The 22276-nt window shown below is 37.3% G+C and overlaps 1 protein-coding gene across 12 annotated transcripts in view; it reads right to left on the reverse strand.

Moving 5' to 3' along the window:
• The window catches only part of Pvf1 (PDGF- and VEGF-related factor 1), a 75269-nt gene extending 59153 nt beyond the window's left edge, over positions 1–16116 (reverse strand). For 2 of the 12 annotated variants that reach the window (XM_073977528.1, XM_073977532.1), the window contains exon 1: positions 15595–16116. The gene's annotated coding sequence lies outside the window, so the exon portion shown is untranslated. Of the gene's footprint in view, positions 1–15229 lie in introns of all 12 variants that reach the window. The other 10 variants (XR_012411792.1, XR_012411793.1, XM_073977527.1 and 7 more) reach the window with 10 other exon arrangements.
• Positions 16117–22276: the final 6160 nt, after the last annotated feature.

A 22276-nucleotide genomic window follows, 5' to 3' on the forward strand; every position in this document is an offset into this window, starting at 1 on the left:
TGGGTGGAGAGAGGATTTTTGTCGAAGAGAGTAACAAAAGGGCCCTTGCGGTCTTGGAATGCTGTTTTATAATAAAGATCTGTGTGTATGGTGTAATAGAACACGCAGAAGAAGGGAGGGTAAAAAAGATTGTGCTTTGGTGGTGTGTATGCGGCCAAACACGGGTGTTTCGCGCTTTGTTGTTGTTAACCAACGTAGCAAGCGAAGAGAAAAAGAAAAAATTGTATGAATTATGTTGTTCTTTTTTCTTCAGTTTTCTAAATACAATCGATGAGTAAAGACGGTAAAGTGAGTGAATAAATCAGTGTTTGTGTTTTCTTAAATGGTGTAAATTAAATGCCATTTTATAACACTATGCAACACTGAAAATGCAAACAACTTCTAATATGAATTTTTTGAAAGTACATATTTAGACTACAAAAACTCTAGTAGGGTTTTGTCCTATCAGATCCAGTTCGGATTTATTGCCTGATCTAAACCGGGCTAAAACTACAGTTTTTTGCATTTATCGGGCCTTTATCTCAGAAACGATTTGGAATTTGGCAATATTGTCTTTGGCAATATTGTAGCCCTAAGCTATTAGAACATATCTTTTGAACACACCATATATGAAAAACTCCATCCAGAGCATCAAAATTTATAAAATATATACAATTTTACATAATTGCAGAAATTCTGGTCTGTATCAGCTAAACTATTGGGAGTTGAACCAAGTAACCTTTTGCAAAAATCTTCCAAATAAAGTTCTCAGCAATTCTTCAGAATATTCTGAAACTCTAAAATGCTTAATTCCTGTTGTTTCAGCGGTATTTTGCATCGTATCTTTTACAACACGTGTTTCAAACACACACCAATAGTTTATTCTCGCATTTCGGATTTTTTCACATTTTTGTCATATTTATTAAATCTTCGTTGAAAACAAGTTAAAAAGTATCAGTCGGCTTTGCCGACAGAGATATACCCTCAGCCTATGCAAATTGAAACACTTTTTTCACAAAAAAAAAACTTATGTATTTAGGGGGTTTCAAAATTTTGGTCGTATGAACCGACAAAAATGTTGGTTAGGATTAAAGTTCAAAAATTTTGCGGAAAAGGTACTTTAAGGAATGGACCGACATAGACCATGGGGGTGCCATAGGGGGTTTTTACACCCTTCGGACTGTTTTCTCAAGAAGTATGGACTTGCCCCTGAAACAACGTTTACCATCGTAATTGAGGCAGCGAATGTAAGTTGCTTTAACAAAAATCAAAGTGATTTAATAGCAGGTCTTAAAGTGAACTTATCCAAAATTTTGTGTTTGAGGTACGGGATGGAGTGGATATTTGTCCACTCTATATTCCATATTCGAACCTGATCTATATCTGGTAGATATTATGAGAATGTGTAAAGTATGGACCAAATCGGTCACTCCCTTGCCCCTGAGGAAACTTGTACCTTCGTATAGGGGACAGTGAATACAAAATGTTACAACAAAAACCAAGGCGATTCAAGAGCAGGCCCTAAACTGAACTTTTCCGAAATTTTGTGTGGGAGGTACTCGAAGGAGTTTACCGATTGAGTCCATATTGGAACCTCATCTAAGTCTGGTAGAAATTTCATAACGTGCAATGTATGGACCAAATCGGTTACTTCCTTCAAGAGTTATTGCACGCAAAATTTTCCGAACATTTTCGAACTTTTGTGGGGGAGGTACCGGAAAGAGTGGACCGATATAATCCATCTTTGAACTTGAACTAAGTTTGGACAAAATATTACGAAAGCCAAATTTTGGACCGAATCGGCAGGTCCGTTCGAGAGTTATCATGCGCTCCAACCACTACACACGGTGTCATAGGGTTTTTTGTAACTTTCAGGCTATTTTCTGAGGAAGTATGGACTTGCCCCTAATGAAACTTACAGCGTCGTATAGAGGACAGCGAATACAACTTGAGTAAACAAAAATCAAACCGATTCGAGACCAGGTCCTAAACTGAACTTTTCCGAAATTTTGTGTGGGAGGTACCCGAAGGAGTGGACCGATTGAGTCCATATTGGAACCTCATCTAAGTTTGGTACAAATTACACGATGTGCAAAGTATGGACCAAATCGGTTATTCCCTACAAGAGTTATCGTGCGCACAAATTTTGCGACAATTTTTGAACATTTGTGGGGGAGGTACCTGAAGGAGTGGACCTATATGGCCCATCTTCGAAATTAAATCGAATCTGGACAAAATATTTCGATACCCAAAATTTGAACCGAATCGATTGATCCGTTCGAGAGTTATCGTGCGCACCAGCCAGACAGACAGACAGACAGACAGACAGACGGACAGACAGACAGACGGACGGACATTGCTAGATCTACTCAAAATTGTCTGAAACGGATATCGTACAAACATACTTGGGGTCTAAAACCATTATTTCGATGAGGCACATTTTTGGTCGTATCAAAGTGTAAATACCCTCTTTAGCCTAAAGGCTGAGGGTATAAATATACTGAAAACAACGGGATAGAGGCATTTTACAACAATGACATGTTCTGAAGAGTTGTGTATTACATTCCAGCGAATATTTTTTTGGGCAAGGAAGAAATCGCATTTAATGTTGGTAATGACATTAATACATTATTAATATACATGCATATTGTTACGAATGTAACCGATAGATTTAAGTTAATTTATTTTAATTTCCGTTAATTTAAAAATTTGAATTGTAACGTAAAGTTTTTATTACGCAGTTACTTTATTTAAGCAACAACAACTACCATGTAGAATTCTCTTCATCATTCTAGTTCTTACTTTACCTTTTATTAATGTGCTTTTGTTTGTTTTACCATAATCATATAATTATCGTTTAGTTTGCTATTCTTGTATTTCTTGAATTTGTTTGTTGTTGTAATTACGTCATTAGTCCACTTGTATTGATCTTCGCCCATGTATGTGAGTATGGTTGTTCGCTTAGGCCGCCATCAGACCATCTGCTTTTTCACATGTATGACATCAGCTGTTCTGTATATTAGTATACCCAAAGTGACAACATACATGTGAAAAAGCAGATGGTCTGATGACGGTCTTAGTGCGAATGTGCGGGTGTGTTCGTTGCACAGATTCGAGGTGTTACCAGATTTTCTGGATAACTCTCGAACAGGGAGATTTTGGGATAAATACAGGTGGAATCAGCAACGGCGAGTTAGTTGTGTTTTAAGCGTTGAACTGAACAGATCGGTTAAAGAATAGCTGCGTGCTAAAGTAAAGCTGTGTACTTAGCTATAACAGTCGGTTCCGAATAAGTGTAATAAAGTAAATAAAGAATTGTAGAAACGTAATCTGAAACGAACCCTGTTTTATTTGGTACAAATCGTATCGGGAAATTAAACAACGACTACACGGAGATTAGTTAAACCTAATTCCGTAAGAATATATTTGAAATATGGATGTATGTACCTATTTATTACATTATATAATCCTTTGATTTCAGATGCCGATTTCCCGATGATGATGACGAGAAGCGTTTAACGATTTTATAATTAAAAATTTGTATTTGTTTTTCTTCTAAAAGTGTGACACTATTTCTTTTATTTGCAATTTGTTATGTATCTACGCGTCTGTTGTTGCTTTGTGTTTGTTATTTCTACACATTTCAATGAAAAAAAAAAACACCACCATTTATAAATGTGTTATGTCGGAGTATGACAATGGGTCTTCCGTGAGCGTAAATTTACTCTCGGTCACCACCAGTTAGAGTCTACACAGGTGTATGTGTATGTGTTTTTGTGGATTTTGGGTTTGTATTTATATTTCATCTAAACAAATATTTGTTTACACCCAAACATATATTTGTTTGCAGGGCCCAAACATATGTTCGTGTACGAACCTGATACTTAGTTCGTACACGAACATACATATGTTTGGAAATCAAAACGATTAGTCTGTGTTTAGACACACAAATTTCTCGGGAAAGTAAATTGAGTTTTTTGGGAGAGAGCGGAGAGGAAAGAGCTCCTCAATACTCTTTCCTACCCCCTATTGCCTAAAAACTGAATTTACTTTCCCGAGAAATTTGTGTGTCTAAACGCGGACTTAGAGACTTTTCCTTAATACGCATATTTGCGAGTTTTTCGGTAAAATTAAAATGCTTATAATTTCGGTAATTAACGATATTACAGTAATTAACGTTTTTATTTGGTAAGTTAGCGAGCAATGAAAAGTAGTCTACCGATAGCAACAATGTTGTCAACTTTTATTTTAACTTTTCATTCATAATTTTGCGTTTTAATGTTACCGATTTTTGTCGGTAACTCAAAAATAGAGTTAGAGAATCGCACTACTGATGTACGTCTGGGATAAATTTTACGATGTTGTACCAAACAGTTACTACCTTTTGAGCGTTATCGTGCGCACCAATTTAGCAAAAAATATTAACTTTTTTAGGGGAGGTACCCGATGGAGCGGGCCGACGTGGTTCATATTCGAATATAATCTAAGATTGGGCAAAATATTACGAGGTGCAAATTGTCTAAAAACCAATATTTTGACATGGCACATTTTTGATTGTGTCAATCTATATTTTCTCTCTATTGCCTAAAGACTGAAGCTATAAAAAAATTTCATTTCGGGCTGCTGGGTCGACCCCCAGTCCCTCTGTGATCATATGATTTCTTACAAGTATTCTATAGGTAGAAAATCTTTTAAAATACGTTCATATATAGAAGACCTACTAAAGGTGTTATACACACACTCTAAATTTTTGCAACAAGATGCGACACAAATGTGCGCAATTTTAAAAATTTTTGTTGTAATACGATGGTCTTCTAATGGAAGAAGAACAATCTCCTGCTGGTATAGGTAGAAAATTTCCTAATGGTCTTCTACAAATAAAATATATCCTACAAGTCTTTTTATACCCTCAGCCTTTAAGCTAAAGAGGGTATTTACACTTTGATACGGCCAAAAATGTGCCTCATCGAAATAATGGTTTTAGACCCCAAGTATGTTTGTACGATATCCGTTTCAGACAATTTTGAGTCGATCTAGCAATGTCCATCCGTCTGTCTGTCTGTCTGTCTGTCTGTCCGTCTGTCTGGCGGGCTGGTGCGCACGATAACTCTCGAACGGATCAATCGATTCGGTTCAAATTTTGGGTATCGAAATATTTTGTCCAGATTTGATTTAAGTTCGAAGATGGGCCATATCGGTCCACTGCTTCAGGTACCTCCCCCACAAAAGTTCAAAAATGTTCGGAAAATTTGTCCGCACGATAACTCTTGAAGGGAGTAATCGAATTAGTCCATACTTTGCACATCGTGACATTTCTACCAGACATAGATGAGGTTCCAATATGGACCCTATTGGTTCAATCTTTCAGGTACCTCCCACACACAATTTTGCTTAAGTGCAGTTTGAGGCCTGCTCTCGAATCGCTTTGATTTTTGTTGCAGCCACTTGTATTCACTGCCCCCATTACGACGATATAATTTTTTTCAGGAGCAAGTCCATATATCCTCAGAAATCAGCACGAAAACTGCAAACAACCCATATAATACCATGTGTCGTAGTTGGAGTGCACGATAACTCTCGAACGGATCAACATATTTGGTTAAAATTTTGGGTCTTTCAATATTTTGTCCAAACTTAGTTTAAATTCGAAGATAGACCATATCGGTCCACTCCTTCCGGTACCCCCCCACAAAGGTTCAAAATTTTTCGCCAAGATTGTGGGCATGATAACTCTAGGAGGGAATAACCGAATTCAGCCAAACTTTGCTATTGGCAATATTACTTTCAGGCATAGATCGAGTTCTAATATGGACTATATCGGTCCACTCATTTGAGTACCTCCCACACAAAATTTAGAAAAAGTATAGTTTAACAACTCCTCTCCGATCTTATTAATTTGTGAAGCAGCAGGTTGCACTTGCGGCCCCTGTTACGACGTTGTAATTTTTTTTTCGTGGGAAAGTCCATACTTCCTGAGATAATGACCCAAAAAGGTCCAGAAAATCCTACCGGCACCACCTAAACTGGCTAATGTGTAAAATAACCCTTTAAGAGAGAAATTGATTTAGCTCAAACTTTGTAAATTGAAAAGTAAAATTGTAATATATTTAAATTCAGAAAATTAAGTACAACATATTTAATTATATAGTCTGTACGGAAAATATCCATAGACTAATAAAGAAAAAAAAATATTTCCTACAGATTTGTATTAGGTCAGAATATGTACTACATCGGATCACTCCTATGGGTACACCCTACCCAAAGTTTGGAAAAAATGCACTCGTCTTGGATCACTTTGAATTTTGTTGCAACATGTAGTTTTTTGCGGCCCTTTCCATTCTGAAAAATTTTCCCAACAGCTAAAAAACCTACAGAAGTATTGTGTTAACTTCTTTTCTTTGGATACGTGGCTGAGGGTATATCTCTGTCGGCTCAGCTGACTGATACTTTCTTACTTGTTTTATGTAAAATATCTCCTACAGGTCTTCTATAGATCGTCTTTCTTGAGATCTTTTAACAATTTATAGATTTAAGTATTCTAAAATAGAAGATCTCATTAAGGTTTCCAAAAACTGGTCTTGTATAGATAGATTATGTTTTTCTAAACGTTCTACAGATAAAATTTATCCAGCCGACTGCCTATAGACATAAGATCTCCTATAGGTATTTTAAAGGTAGAAGTCCCCTATATACGAAAGCTTCTTAAAGTTCACCTATATTAAGAAGACATACTAACAACTTCTATATATAGAACACTTTGTAAGGGACCTCAAATAAAGAGGAAGAAACATATTCGAATAGTTCAATGCCAAAAAAGGGTAGAAATTTGCGACCGGATCTGCATGAAAGGAGAATGGAACTGTTTGATGGTATTACAATCAGATGCGGGTAGACAGACAGTGTGTGAATCTCAGTAAAAATTTGGGATTCACATGAGCCGAATAGCCAATTACATAGTAATGTATGCAAGCTACCTTCTGTTAAGGCGGTCAAGGGTTATGAAGTAGCCTGAAAAATAATTGGGGTCTTCTTCAATGAAATATGACTCTCATCTAAGAACTGATCTAATATCGCATTCACAACAAAACTCCCTGTTCCCCAGTTATTTATTTCGGGGGTTCCAAGAATTTTGTGCACTTATCTAAAATTGTGGCGGTACGTCAACGGCCGATAGAACTCCTACGCGGCGTTTTATACTCTTTCGTTCGCCTCTTGGGATCTGTCAATGCCACGCAGTTGAAAGTAACATCCATTCCATCATACTTATTTTTCGAATTCGAGATTGACTTCACATTTGGCCACTATTTACGCGATCCTGCAGTAATGTTACATTGTTTCAGGTGGTCTATCTACTTTTTCCGCATGTGCTCGAAGTGCTAGATTCAAAACTAGTACCTCGAAGCTCATAATGCTCACCCCGCAACCAGTGCGCCAATGTTGCATTGCTTTAGGTAGTTTTTTCCTTTTGCTCAGGTCTAGCTTCAGGGCTAGTACCTCGAGGCCATCATGCTCATTTGCTGGTCCCGTCACCTCTACTTAGAGGTGATTCGGGTATTCGACCAGCAGGTGTGTGACAAGCGGCTGCAGCTATGATAATATCCCGAAAATGTTCTCAGTTACCCGTGGATCAGATGGACTGGGCAGCTCTCAGAGACGATGATTGGTAAATTTTCTGAGACGTTACCAATAAGCTTTCCCAGTGTTCATAAATGTATGACGGTGAAGTCTGTTAATGTAGATTTTGATAGGAAGATATTCTGTGCCAAGCTAAATGACGTCATTCATCAGTCCAAGAGTCAAATTGCGACGTCGGGCGAGAGGCTGCAATCTCATCTTCTGGTCCACAGAGGTCTCGAACGGCGTTCAAAGGTTATGAAGTCGGATGGTCTATTAACAGAGACGATAATAGAAAGGTGGTCTGAGCTAAGAGAAGTGGTCTGATCCGTGTTGATTGTATTTCTATAGTCGGTGCTGGTCTAAACTCCTCAAACAGTCATTAATTAATCTGCACTGAATGAAAAAAATGTTTGAACTTTTGTGAGGAAGGTAGCCAAAGCCGATGTTGTCTTTTTCTGAATTTTATGTGAGTTTGAAAAGAAATTTTACAATATACACAGTTTGGACAATATTGTAAAATTAAATCGGCTCCAAAATGTCTGAAACCATTATTTCGATAAGCCACATTTTTGAAGTCTTTAGCGATAAAGCCGAAGGATATAGTAAAGAAGTTATCAATAGAATTGATTTTATTTTAGGAAATATATTTACAATCAAGAACTAAAGTTAACATACACCCTACAAATATCATGTTTTAAGATTTTGAGATCCTAGAGAGAGGAAACATTTCTTTTAGATGTACCTGGCGGAAAAAAATATACAGGAAATGTATGCGTTCCGAGATATAGGCCTAGAAAATTCAGTAAAAACCATAACATAAGCACTCTTTCTAAACTCAAATCGTGCTGAAATTTTGTAGGTAGGTCTCGTCCGCCTGATCACACCAGTACACAATATGTGGGGGTGGTAAGTCCATAATTATACGGCCTTCGCCCGGGGTTTAAGACTTCTTTCTATGGATAGATGCTAATCTTGACTACACGACCAACATTTTGTTTTAAACTGAAAGTTGTTTTTTATGGACAGATGCTAATCTCGGCTATGCGACCAAAACATTCTTTCAAAGGCTCAGTTCTAGGGAAGTACGTACTTCCCCTACATATTGTGTTGGTGAGATTAGAGGAACGAGATCTACCTGCAATTTTGACACGTTTCGGGATTAATAATAACTTAACCTTACTTAAGTCCATAGTAGGGATTTTGCAGAACATTTGAGGCCTATGTCTCGGGAAGTATACATTTATACATCAGAATAGAAAGGACTATCTGTAGTGAAAATGTCGATTTTTTTTCCGCCAGGTGTATCTAAAGGAAATATAACCCCTGCATATTTATTTTTATACCCTCAGCATTTATGCTAACGAGGGTATATGGTAATATTCAAAAATGTTTTACAATCGTTGAAGTTGAGGTTCACCATTTAATAAGTCGCGAACTGTCAATATATTTTATACAATATGAATATATTTATATTAATTGCAGTGTTTTAGCCGGGTTCGCATAAAATGAACCATAACAAATAATTTATGTGGAAGCTGTGTGGGTGGTAATATTAAAAAATGGGTAAAAATGTCTTAAAGTTTACAAGTTTTTTTGAGTTCTTTCTTGATTTCTGGCCAAACCACGGAAAATTCAGACCTGAGCTCAAAGAAAAAATTGAAGAAGACCCCTTGGGCAAAATGGTTCTAATGTATGACTTTTCGATATATACACTGCATCCCCCTAAAATCGATGCTGACATTTTGAAGTTTTGAAATCTGGGTTTTTTGAATTTTTCTTATAATTGGAGGGCGCAACTAGATAATTACCCAAACTATATACTGGATTGTAGAACTCGCGATTCCACGTCGTTTGATGTATATCTCATGAGTGTGCTTCATACAGCTTCCTAGTAATAGTAGTCCAAAGTCGAAATTTTGGTGCGTAATTTTTTTTTAAAAACCTATTTTTTGGTTTCAAAATGTACAACTGTGACTCAGGTACTCTTGAACCCCGCGTGATTTTAGTTTTTTTACGCGCCGGATCTAATGAACTCTTCCGTTTTCAAATCCATCCACTAAAACGGCGGTTATAGATACCTTGAATGTAGGAAATTATATTTTGATGATTCCGCGCATTGAACCGCGATTTTCTTTGGTTATTTTTACATAAAAGGAATCCTTTTTACGCGATTATATTATTTTCCAAAACCGTATGGTATAAATTACCGAGATTCTGGAGTAATATTCGTATTTCGTATAAAATAGAATTTGGTAGCACATCCGCGGTTCTTGACGAATTTGTTTAAAATTTGTTATAATGACGTATTTTTTATAGGCGGTCACTGAAATCGGATGCGCCTTATAAACTTATGTACATCGCGCAATTTTTACCCACATAAAGGTCTTTTGAACAGTAAGATGCAGCTGACGGCACACTTTGGCCGCTGAATGAAAATTGGAAAAATCGCTACATATTGATAGAGATGCACTCGCTGTATCTGAAAAGCGCATGCGCCTTAACTGATTTTAACGAATTCGCGAATTATACGTTTTTTAACTTTTATGTTTTTTCTTTGGTTATAATTTCTATATTACTTTCTATTTCATAATCCTATTGTTTATCAAAGTAAGCAAATACACTTTCGGGTTTGTCATCGCATTTTCGCTGAAGAAGTTTCAGGAAGTCCGTCAGTCCTTGCATCGAAATTTAGCGAAATAGTAGAATAACTCCCAAAATTTTTTTTCTACTTTTCGTATTAAACAAAAAAATATATTTTTGAAATAATATTCCAATAATAAGTTTTCGTCTTTTGTTGTTGCTGTAATATGGTAGTTATAAATCCTATCGTTAAAATTTTGGTCTCATATTTTTCTACGCGTTGTCTAGAATCTGTACGTATTTTTGATTTATTGTTTCGAACTTTATTTGGACTCTAAATTAGAATAAATTAAATTTACTCCAAGATTTTTTCAGTATTTCTTGATTTTCCGCGAAAATAGAAATACATTTAGTAAATATTTAGGCATCTACGGATAGATATTAAATGCTGTTAACGCTTTATATATACATTTTCTTATTAGAGCAAAAATTTAATTTTTAAATATTTGTTCTTTATAAGGGAACTAGCAAAGTGCCCGCTACTTCGTATGCGTTAATTATACAAAACAATATATAATATAGAATGGTGGAAACATTTTGTGTACTAATACGTACCACTTTAGTTCGATTTTCGTCACGCCTACACATCAAGAGCAATCCACATTTTTTGAGATATTTTAATTGAGGTTCTCAGCGCAAATACGGCCTAACCCAACAACCGCCATCTCATTTCCAGCTCTATCTTTTCCCAAAAACCAATTATAGAACTATTTAGTACTTTACATGTAAATACATAAATACCAACCTCCTCCTATTATTTCAAAATTCCCTTTACACAATAACAAATTGTACCAAATCCTGTGCCATTTACAACTTTTCGTATATTTATGACACATATTTCTTAAATCAGACGTTATAAGCAAATGATAACAGTAATCTTAATTCCAAATCTCACGAATCCAGACCTATCCGTTCATCCAATACAAAATTGTACCATACATGGAACCATTTCGTACCCCTAAGTGTACCTAATTCCACATTTTAGGATTCGAGCGCTATAATCTCACCCAAATCCTAATTGTACAAAATGTAGTACTTTTTGTAAGCATAGGTACGCATTTCCAAAACTAACCCCAACAGTAATATTAACTCCAAAATTCAAGATTCCAGCTCTACCCGTTCGCTCCAAGTTGTACCAAATTTAGTACCGTTTAGTAGTTTTCGTACATATAAGTACGAATTTCCAAAACTTCCTCAATCCTACACCCCAACAGTAATCTTAATTCCAAACTTCAAGATTCCAGCTCTTTAGTACCTTTTAGTACTTTTCGTACACATAAATACGAATTTCCAAAACCACCCTCATATGTCAATCCTACACTCCAACAGTAATCTTAATTCCAAATTTCTTGATTCCAATTTTATCCGTTCGCTCAAATCCAAATTGCACCAAATTTAGTACTATTTAGTACTTTTCCTATCCATAACTAAAAATTTCAAAAACTTCATCAATCCTACTTACCAACAGTAATCCTTATTCCGAATCTCGGGATTCCAGCTATATCCGTTCACCCAAATACAAATTGTACCAGATTTGGTACCATTTAGTACTTTTCGTACACATAAGTACAAATTTTCAAAACTACCTCAATGCTATGTTCAAACAATAAGCTTAATTCCGAATTTCAGAATTCCAGATACATCCGATAACTCAAATCCAAATTTGGTACAATTTAGTACTATTCGTATCCAAAGTGCGACTTTCCAAACCTACCTCTATCAACACTCCAACAGCAATTTTAATTCCGAATTTCACGATTCCAAATGTATCCCATCATTGAAATCTAAATTGTACCAAATTTAGTACTATTTAGTACTTTTCCTACCCATAACTAAAAATTTCCAAAACTTTATCAATCCTACACTCCAATAGTACTCCTTATTCCAAATCTCGGAATTTCAGCTATATCCGTTCACCCAAATCCAAATTGTACCAAATTTGGTACTATTTAGTACTATTCGTACAAAAGAGTACGAATATCCACAACTACCTCAATCCTACACGCCAACAGTAATCTTAATTCCAAATTTCAGAATTACAGCTGCATCAGATTACCGTAATCCAAATTGTACCAAATTTAGTACCATTTAGTACTTTTTGTTCCCATAGGTCCGAATTTCTAAACCTACTTCTATCCAGCACTCCAAAAGTAATCTTAATTTCGAATTTCAGGATTCCAAATGTATCTGATCACCCAAATCCAAATTGTACCAAATTTGGTACCATTTAGAACTTTTCGTTGCCATAAGTACGAATTTCCAAAAGTATACCAATCCCACACTCCAATAGTAATCTTAATTCCAAATTTCACTATTCCAGCTCTATCCGATCACTTAAATTCATATTTTACCAAATTTGGTACCATTTAGTACTTTTCGTACCCAAAAGTACGAATTTCCAAAATACCTCTATCCTACACCCCGACTGTAATCCTAATTCTAAATTTCGGGATTCCAGCTCCATCCGTTCCCCCAAATCCAAATTGTACCTTATTTGGTACTATTTAGTACCTTTCGTACCCATATGTACGAATTTCGAAAACTACCTCCATATCTCAAACCTACGCTCCAACAGTAATAGTAATTCCAAATTTCAGAATTCCAACTTTATCGGTTCGCCCAAATTCAAATTGTACCAAATTTAGTACCATTTAGTACTATTCGTACACATGAGTACACATTTTCAAAACCACCTCCTTATATCAACTCATCTTCTAAACCTTGATTTTCATTCCAAATTTCAAGATTTTAGCTCTATCCGTTCACGTAATACCAAATAGTACTAAATTTAGTAACTTTTAGTACTTTTCGTACACTTATAGTTCGAATTTCCAAAAACTATTTGGTACACCTTTCTAACTCTCCATCAGTGAATCTCATTCCAAATTTCAGAATTCTAGCTCTTCGCGTTTGCCTAATACAAAGGGTACCATATTTAGTACCTTTTAGTACTTTTAGTACAGTTCTAGTTCGAATTTCCAAAAATCCAGCCTTATCTGACACCTTCGGACCAAGAGTGACCCTCACCCAAAATTGCAAGATTCTAGCTTTAGCCGTTTAGTCTGGGCGTTGATTATCAGTCAGTCAGTCAGTGAGTCAGTGAGTCAGTGAATCAGTGAGTCAGTGAGTCATCATTACTCAACTCTTTTATAAGTATAGATAAAACCCCCCATAACTTTGGAGCGCAGCATCCAATTTTGTGAACGCGAACAGATTTGAAACCACGACTTTTTTCTTAATCTATGTTCCAAAAATTGCGGATGTGCTCGCAAAATTTTTTTTAAAATTTCTTCCAATGGAATTGCAAAAGAAATTTGAAATTTACCATATACACTTTCATACGGGCAAAATGTGCCTCATCGAAATAATAGTTTTAGACATCAAGTATGTTTGAACGAAATGTGTTTCAGACAATTTGGAGTCGATTGAGCAATGTCCGTCCGTCTGTCTGGCTGGCTAGAGCGCGCGATAACTCTCGAAGGGATGAATCGATTCGGTTCAAATTTTGGCTTTCGTAATATTTTGCCAAACTTAGTTTAAGTTCGAAGATGGGCTATATCGGTCCACTCCTTACGGTACCTCCCACACAAAAATTCGAAAATGTTCCGAAAATTTTTGCGCAGGGTACCTCTTGAAGGGAGTAACCTAGTTGGTCCATACTGTGAACATCGTGAATATTTCACCAGACTTAGATAAGGTTTTAATATGGACTCAATCGGTCCACTCCTTCGGGTACCTCCCACACAAAATTTCGGAAAAGTTCAGTTTAGGGCCATCTCTCGAATCGCTTTGATTTTTGTTTTGGCAACTTGTATTCACTGGCCCCATACGACGGTACAAGTTTCATTAGCGGCAAGTCCATACTTCCTGAGATAATAGCATGAAAGAACGGATCTGCGATTCGGTCCAAAATTTGGCCTTAGTACTATTTTGTCCAAACATAGTTTAAGTTCGAAGATAAGCCATATCGGTTCACTCCTTCAGGTAGCTCCCCCACAAAAGTTCAAACATGTTCGGAAAATTTGTTTGTACGGTAACTCTTGAAGGGAGTGGCCGAATTGGTCTATACTTTAAACATCCTAATATATCTACAAGATATAGATCAGGTTCAAATATGGACTATATTCGTCCACTCCATCCAGTACCTCCCACACAAAATTTCGGATAAGTTCACTTTAAGACCTGATATCGAATCACTTTGATTTTTGTTGAAGCAACTTGGATTCGCTGCCTTGATTACGATGGTAAAAGTCAAGGCGAATTTAACAAGGTGATCCAATAGTTGACGTTAGGTTGTAGTCTTCATTTGCTGTCAATTTTTTTTTTGCGCGAAATATCCACAAAAGTTAGAAGAAAACGTTAAAATATTATTCGCGAAGCTTAAACAAAGATGTTGTGCACAGATATTTTTTATAGAAGCGAAATATTTGTTATTTATTTTTGATTAAAAATATGTTTTGACAGCAAATGAAGACATAGGTTGCTATTATTGTATCACCTTGTTTCTTACACCATGGTAAAAGTTTTTCAGGGGCAAGTCCATACTTTTTGAGCAAACAGCCCGAAGGGTGTAAAAACACCCTATGGCACCATATGTAGTGGCTGGAGATCCACTTACATAATGGTCAATGTCGATCCATTCCTTTTAGTATCTCCTCCACAAAACTTTTGATCTTGAATCCTAATCAACACTTTTGTCGGTTCAAAAGCCCAAAATTGTTAAAACCCCCTAAATACATTCGTTTTTTGGGAAAAAAAATTGTTTCAATATACACAGGCTGGGGGTATATCTCTGTAGCAAAGCCGACTGATACTTTTTTACTTGTTTTTTTCCGAAGGTGACACTTGCAGATGTTAACTATTTTGGAGCAAGTTGAGTTGAAGCATTAAGTTCGGATAAAATTATAATTTTTCCTATATAGGGGATTTAAGACTTTCTCCTATGGACAGGAGCCAATCTAGGGAACGGGAGCAACAGGGTAACGAGACCTACCTGTGGAAAAAAATTTGTTCCCGATCCGAGCTTAATGCTTCATTATATCTATTTCACCATCACTTGGTCCCATTTGAAAATCTTAACACTTTTAATACCAGCCTCGTTAAAACAGGTGAATATTGTATTTACTTATAAATTCAGTTTTAATTTACTTTATGGCATTTACGATCAATATAACATTTATATTTTTTGCAGCTGTTTAAACATGTGACTGTTGTTGTTGTAGTTGTTAATATTATAATATAATAATTGGTTGGTTGATACGTTTCGTTAGGTTGGCTTAAAGGTCGTTGGTATATTAAAATTCATAACAAAAACGCAGTTAAAAACAAAATGAAAAAATATACCTTCAATACACGTACTTTTTTTCAATCCAATATGTTGATGGAATAAATTACAAAATTCCAAAAAAATCCACAAAAAAAATTACAAAGATTATAACTTTAAGACCGGAAAACAAATTTTTTCACGAACTTTTTATCATTTAGAATATCAATAACTCAAAACAAGATCTGTTAACACTTTTTGAAAACTTTATTTGATATTTTGTTTTTATTTTATCATTCACTTTGTGATTTTCGTTTTGATTTTTTTCTAATTTTTACACTTGTTTTCACGCAAATTCTCCACTTTTTTTTGCAATTTTTGTATTTTTTGTTTTAATGTTTCATTTGGAATTTCTTTGTCAGACAAAAACAAAAATCTCTGAATCTCAAACTCAATGAATTTGTTTCTTCTTTTTTATATTTTTTATTCACATTTCGTTCGTTACGCGCGCTTTAATTGTCCGGCAGAGAGTTTGTATTTTTCCGTACGACTTTACGTTTTCAAGTTTTATTCACAACTGTTCGAAGTAAAGCCAAGTGGAGCTACTTTTAATAAGTAAATCAACTGAGTCTCACTGGGGGCTGCTAAAGGCAATTTCATTTAACACTCTCACTCTCAAGTTGAATTATTCTCCATGTACTCTGTTTGAAAAATTTTCATTGATCATCATATGGAAGTAACCGTTAATAAGTTACTAGTACTCTGTTAGCTCTCATTTATACAGGTAGGAAGGTTTTTTTGTTAACAAATGTCAAATGTGGCTCTCATTGCTCTTATCAGCACTCATTGTGCTCACACTAACTCACCTGTTACTTTGGCCCCCATTTATTGGCTTTTAACACATTTTTGTGAATGCGGGGGAGAGGAACAGTACTTAGCCAAGAGATTATTACAGTAAGTATATGAGTGAGTTGTCAATTTCATTGAATATCTGTCAAATAAATAACGTTTTTTTTCCTAAAACATGTTTTTTAGGTGCGAGTGTAAATAAGGTTTAATGCTTTATTATTAAAAAATACCTATGGTCTATTTTTATGGACAGGATGATTTCAGATTCAATCAAAACAAACCCAGACACCAAGGCCACACACGGGATATGATAGAGCGCTAGAAAATACAATAACTATTAACACCATGATGTGAATATCATGTGTTGTAGTTATATGTAAACACAGACAGACATACTTCATAATGTAATCTTATGTCTGCTGTCATTCAAGGACATAATTATTTCTGAAAGGCCACGTGAACAGAAAGAGCTGAGAACCAAACCAACTGTAGTGGAATTTGTAACTTTGTTGTTGTTGTATCTAAACGAAAAGTCCCCGTGAAATTCTTCCCCGCCTCTTTTAAGTTGAAACGGCAGAAAGACAAAGTTGTCGGTGAATTTTTCTTTAGAATAACCCCTCCACCATAATATGGAGGGTATAATTAAATTTGTCATTCCGTTTGTAAAACATCGAAATATTCTTCGGAGACCCTATAAAGTATATATATATATTCTTGATCAGGGTAAAATTCTAAGTCGATATAAGAATGTCCGTCTGTCCGTCCTTCTGTTGAAATCAAGATACAGGTCGCATTTTTTATACCCTCAGCCTTTCGGCTAGAAAGTGTATATACACTTTCATACGGGCAAAATGTGCCTCATCGAAATGGTTTTAGACCCCAAGTATGTTTGGACGACATGTGTTTCAGACAATTTGGAGTTGATTTAGCAATGTCCGTCCGTCTGTCTGTCTGTGTGGCTGGTGCGCAAGATAACTCTCGAACGAATGAACCGATTCGGTTCAAATTTTGGCTTTCGTAATATTTTGCCCAAACTTAGTTTAAGTTCGAAGATGGGCTGTATCGGTCCACTCCTTCCGGTACCTCCCCCACAAAAGTTCCAGAATGTTCGGAAAATTTGTGGGCACGATAACTCTTGAAGGGAGTAACCGATTTGGTCCATACTTTGCACATCGTGAAATTTCTAGACTTAAATAAGGTTCCAATATTGACTAAATCGGCCCACTCCTACGGGTACCTCCCACACAAAATTTCGGAAAAGTTCAGTTTAGGAACTGCGCTCGAATCGCTTTGATTTTTGTTGCAGCAAATTGTATTCACTTCCCCTCATACGACGGTACAAGTTTCATCAGGGGCAAGTCCATACTTCCTGAGAAAATGGCCGGAAAGGTGCAAAAAGCCCCTATGACACCTTGTGTAGTGGTTGGAGCTCAAGATAACTCTCGAACGGATCTGTCGATTCGGTCCAAAATTTGGCCTTCGTAATATTTTATCAAAACATAGAAGATGGGATATATCGGTCCACTCCTTCAGGTACCTCCCCCACAAAACTTCAAAAATGTTCGGAAAATTTTGTGCACGATAACTCTTGAAGGGAGTGACCGATGTAATCCATACTTTACACATCCTAATATATCTACCAGATATAGATCAGGTTCGAATATTCACACAACACTTCGGATAAGTTCACTTTAAGACCTGCTCTCGAGTCACTTTGATTTTTGTTGAAGCGATTTGCATTCGCTACCTCCATTACGATGGTAAATTTTTTTCAGGGGCAAGTCCATATTTCTTGGGAAAACAGCCCGAAAGGTGTAAAAAACACCTATGTCACCATATGTGGGTCGGAGAGCACGAACTGTTCAACCGATTTTGTCCAACATTTGGCCTTCGTCATATCATATCCAAACTAAGTTTCATGGGCAATGCCGGTCCACAACTTTCGGTACTTCTCCCCAACATTTAAAAAATGTCTCTAAAATGCTAGGACGATATTACTTGAATGTGGCAATTTGGTCCAAACTTTGGATCTCCTAATATTTGATCAAAATTTAGTTTAACTTGTAAAATGACCCATATCGGTCCTCCCTAAGGGTACCTGCCCTACAAATGTTCAACATTTGTGTCTTGGTGCAGTTAATTCCTAATCCACATTTTTGTCGGCAAGTTCAAATGTCCAAAAAGGGCCTCACAATTCTGAAGAGACCTTAAATACATTCGATCTGTCCGTAGGTGAAAGTTGCACTTCACATTGGCTGAGGGTATATATCTGTCGGCAAAGCCGACTGACACTTTTTTACTCGTTATGATAGAGCTTTATCATTTGGTATAGAAGTTTCTATTACTCCTAGGATGTTTGGTATTGCAAATGGGCTATATTGGTCCACGGTTTGATATAGGCCCCCTTAGAACGGTACCACCCGTTTTTCGGCATTTTGAAGGGTTTAGCTTCATTATCGCACCGAAATGCCTGAAATATGGTAATTAGTCTTCGATGGGGGTATACAATTTTTCCTCAGAATTTGGTCGGTATAGGCCCACGCCTTCATATAGCTCCCATAGAACGGTGCCCCGGATTTTCGGTATTTTGAAGGTTGTGGCCTCAATATTAATATTCCTCCGAAATGGCTGAAATTTGGTAATTAGTCTTCATTTTTGGTATAAAACATTCCATATGAATTTTGTCGGTGTAGGCCCACGCCTTCATATAGCCCCCATAAAACGGTACCCCCGATTAGCGGTATTTTCAAGGTTGTGTTTTCGCTTCATTATCACACCGAGATGGCTGACATTTGGAACATACTCTTCGTTGGGGGTATAAAACTTTTCCCCAGAATTTGGTCGGTTTTGCCTCACGCCATCATACAGCCCTCATAAAACGGTACCTCCCGATCTGCGGTATTTTCAAGGTTGTGGCCTAAATATTCCTCCGAAATGGCTGAAATTTGGTATTTGGTCTTCATTTGGGGTATAAAACTGTCCATATGAAATTTGTCGGTACAGGTCCACACCTTAATATAGGCCCCATAGAACGGTACCTCCTGATTTTCGGTATTTCCATGGTTATGGCCACAATGATCCATTGAAACGTCTGAAATTTAGTATTTAGTCTTCGTTGGATGTATTCAACTTCCCCCTCTAAATATGTCGGTATATGCACGCCTTGATATAGCCCCCATAGAACGATACCTCCCGATTTTCGGTATTTTAAAGGTTGTGGCCTGAGTATTCCTCCGAAGTGGCTGAAACTTTTTATTTAGTCTTTGTTTGTGGTATAAAACTCTCCCCCAGAAATGTGTTGATACAGGCCCACGCCTTAATATGGCCCCCATAGAACGGTACCTCCCGATTTTCGGTATTTTCTAGGTTATGACCATAATAATCCTTTGAAATGGCTGAAATTTGGTATTTAGTGTTCATTGGGGGTATTCAACTTTCCCCTCTAAATTTGTCGTTATAGTCCACGCCTTCATATAGCCCCCATAGAACAATACCTACCGATTTTCGGTATTTTGAAGTTTGTGGCCTCAATATTCCACCGAAATGGCTGACATATGGTATTTAGTCTTCGTTGGGGTGCAAAACTTTCCACCTGAAATTTGAAGGTATAGATTTACGTCTTCATATTGCCCCATAGAACTGTATAACGAGTGGTTTTATCTAGGGTTGAGATAGGCTCAGTCGCTGCCAGGGTCGGCCTAAGGTCCCACAAACCTTAAGTAAAACACGAATGTTTACACGTTTAATCTTTATTGTGAACTCTTGGTGTTTGATAAACGAATAATATATGTGTGTGGAAAGTGGATGCAATATTAGTTATTATTATCGGCAGTGGCTCGGTAATCGTCTGGTTTGGCTCGGCTCTACAAGGCTTTCGGGTGGTTGTCGGCTCGGCGGTCGTCGGGTGGCATTCGGGTTGCTGTGGGGGAAAGAGGTCGGTAAATATTTAGGAGCTGGCTATGAGCATTGAGCTGGCTATGAGCATTGAGCTGGCTATGAGCATTGAGCTGGCTATGAGCGTCGAGCTGGCTATGAGTGTTGAGCTTGCTAAGAGCGTTGAGCTTAATAAGAGCTTGGAGCTTGCTAAGAGCTTGGAGCTTACTAAGAGACTTGGAGCTCACTAAGAGCTTGGAGCTTGCTAAGAGTCTGGAGCTTGCTAAGAGACTTGGAGCCTACTAAGAGCATGGAGCTTGCTAAGAGCTTGGAGCTTAAGAGACTTGGACCTTGCTAGGGGCGTGTTCGATCGTAGCTAACGAGTAACGAGACTGCGGCCGAGCCACACGTCTTGTCGTACTTTGTCAGCTAGTGACCGACGACTTGGGTGAATAAAACCAGAATACATATTCGGGTGGTTGCACGAAGTGAATGAGAATTATTATTGAATGGAATTGTTGTTGACTGCCCTGAACCCAACATCTGCTATATGATGGATGATAGGCCACTATTGATTACGGGGTAAGTTTGTAAGTTTGATACTGACGGTATAACGGAAATATTAAGGGATAGATGTCAATGCGGGTCGAATGAGATGTAAGAATTGTATGAAACGGTTACAACTGTACCTCCGGATTTTCAGTATTTTAAAGGTAGTGGCTTTAATATTCCATTGAAATTTGGTATTTTATCTTCGTTGGTAATATAAAACTCCCCCCCCCTCGGCCCCTCGAAATGGTTATAACCTAAAAGATACTGAAGTTATAGTCTGTTTATATTATAGCTTTTTACAGGGTTAACCTTCTTTATGAGGATTTATTTGACGTGTACTCAATGGACTTGACATTTGAAACCCAGTGGGTTTATTAAATCCGCTTATATGTAAACGTATTTTTAGTTAAGTGATACCCTAGACAGACGGCAACGTTAATTTGCATTAAGATGGGCATTTAATTTTAACCTGACAGAGGACAGTTTCAGCATTTACGAAACAGCTGTTTGCTGGTAAACACTGTTGATTGCAATTGCAACTGGTTTTGTTGTTGATTGCAATGCAAATTGAGTCTCAGAGCATGAATATGCTCTCTCTCCTACATGAATATGGGCTCTCTTTTACAGCAATGCCATATTGAAATACCTAAATTCAGTTTAAATTCCCTTTGATTTTGTGCATTAAGAATGTGGATAATGCACGAATTAATATGAATTAAGCTGCCGTCTGTCTAGGGTATAGGTTTGACATGGTCGTTGAAAAGGTGCAGTGTATCGTGCTGTCTTGTGCCGCATGCTGGGCAGATGTTTTACACGGTGTCATCAATCCTTGACCTATACGAATTTAGCTGGCTGCACCATCCCGGGCATAGTTGAGACAAAACTATTCTGGTTTGTCGTGGCAGCTGACGCTGCTCAGCTGCGATAGATGGGGGTATTCTCTATTCACGGGATATTTGTTTATGGCGTATGTGACTGCATCTGTGTGAATGATATTGAAACCTGCTTGATAGGCTTGATGATCTAGCGATAGCGGTTACCTTGGCCCCCTTTTTCTAGATTATGAAGATCCCTCCTGCCATGCATGGGTGGACATGGGAGGTGCAACAATGTTTCATTATCCGCACCACATTTGCTGCAGGTTAGGGACTTGAGGACCTTGATCCTACATCTCAACTTTTAGCAGATAGCCTTGTCTTATAAGAATTTAGGCGGCTGTACCATTCCGAACGCAGTTAAGCCAAAAGTAATCTGGTTTGTCGGGGTAGCTGACGTTCCTGAGCTGCGATAGGTGGGGGATGTTCTCCATGGGTGGCATTCACATGATATTAGTTTATGGTTTCTGCGACTACATCGGTGTGAATGCTATTCACACATGCTTGATAGGAGAACACCTAGATCAGCAACTAGGGGTTCTCTGTTGTAACGTTGGACTTCTCTTTCTAGATCATGATGATCCCTTCTGACATGCCTGGCCGGTGTTTCCTATTCACCTTATGGTGG

Source organism: Musca autumnalis, unplaced genomic scaffold, assembly GCF_047663935.1.
Source record: "Musca autumnalis isolate F117 unplaced genomic scaffold, ASM4766393v1 scaffold_3, whole genome shotgun sequence".
NCBI lineage: Eukaryota > Metazoa > Arthropoda > Insecta > Diptera > Muscidae > Musca > Musca autumnalis.